The sequence below is a fragment of the Gekko japonicus genome, unplaced genomic scaffold (assembly GCF_001447785.1).
Source record: "Gekko japonicus isolate JY-2015 unplaced genomic scaffold, Gekko_japonicus_V1.1 scaffold1, whole genome shotgun sequence".
Taxonomy (NCBI): Eukaryota; Metazoa; Chordata; class Lepidosauria; order Squamata; family Gekkonidae; genus Gekko; species Gekko japonicus.
The window spans coordinates 2589891-2591546 of record NW_015164181.1 but is presented as its reverse complement, the minus strand read 5'-3'; positions in this window follow the sequence as shown (position 1 = coordinate 2591546).

Here is a 1656-nt window from a genome sequence, read left to right as displayed (position 1 = left end):
TCCATTTGTGGTATTGAGACCATTCAGATGAGATAAATTGTTTTTGAGACAGATAATCCATCACTGGGTACCATTTTTCTATGAAATTAGACTTTGTTGGGTTTTGTGACATGTAATTTAGTTTGTTGGAGACTGCATCCATTAAGTAATGAGTCCAAAGTTTCTTGTACCATATTTCTACTGTGGGTGCCCCTTTCTCCTTCCAGTGCGATGCTATTGCTGTTTTGGCCACATCTAGAAGGACTTCTATTGTGCGTCTATGTACTCTGGAATTCAGATTTTCGGGCCAGGTATTCAAAAACAGAATTTCCAGTTTTAGTGGAATTTGGACTGAGGTTATTTCTCGAATTATGTTTAGTATTTCTTGCCAGAATTTCTTAATTTTACCACACTGCCACCAACAATGCGCATAACTTCCTATTTGGTTACATCCTTTCCAACACAGTCTTTATTCATGGTCCTCCTGAGAAGCAAAACTGTAATAAGGAACAAGGCCCTCTAAGTCCTGGGGTTGCCAACCTCCCGGTGCACCAAACAATAGGGACCCCAAGCTTATGTAGTATGCAAAAATATAGACCGCAAGGGTAGACCATCAAAAGAAAGTTATGTATCTTTTGATGGTCTACCCTTGGGGTCTATATTTTTGCAATCTCCAAGTGGTGCCTGGAGACTTCCTGGGTTTACAACTGATCTCCAGGCAAAAGAAATCTGTTCACCTGGAAACAATTGAAGGTTTCGTGGGTGGACTCTATGGCATTGTACCCCACTGAAGTCCTTCCTCTCCCCAAACCCCACCTTCCCACTGGGTTGCCAGGTCCCCTCTGGTCACCAGCAGGGGATGGAGGGTAAGGGTTGCCATATCCAGGTTCGGAAACTGCTGGAGATTTGGGGATGGAGCCTGGGGAGGACAGGGACATCAGTGGGGTACAGTGCCACAGAGTCCACCCTCCAAAACAGCCATTCTCTCCAGGGGAACTGATCTCTGGAGTCTGGAGATGAGCGGTAATTCCGGGGGATTTCCAGGTCCCAGGTAGGGGGGTGGCATTCCCAGACTCCACCCACCCAAATCCCCAAGTATTTCCCAACCCAGAGCTGTCAACCTTACTCAGTCCAGAAAGGGGGTTAGGCCTGAAATGGGTTTCGGCACATGCATTACTTGACTGGATGAGGGCTCCTGCACGTTTTCAGATTTTCTACTTTGAAGTTCAGTCCTGGGGGTTGCTTTTAAGAAAGCGTAAATCTTCTGGTTCTATCCTTGCAGGGAACTAAACACTTCCTCTTGGAGCTTTTGCTCCAGTTTGGCATCCAAACCAGAACAGGTTTCTTGGACGCGTCCATGCACCATTGTCCCCTAATTGTTCACTTTCTGTGTTTTTGACTGTTTCGCTGCAATCTTTCCGAAGCCTGATTTTGTACAATCTCTTTACTAAGAGCACAATCAAAGCATGTTTGTGTGCTGTGTGGATGGAAAACTGTCACTTTTGACAAGTTCCACCCACATCAGCACCATTTTCATTGCCTCAGCCCTACAGGGCCTCCATTAACCCATGCCACTAGAGTACTAAAAAAAAAAAAGCTATTGACACACAGCTATCACATTCTATCGATGTATCTACTGACTCCTCTGAATTCCCCGTCTTAAAAAAAAAACAACTC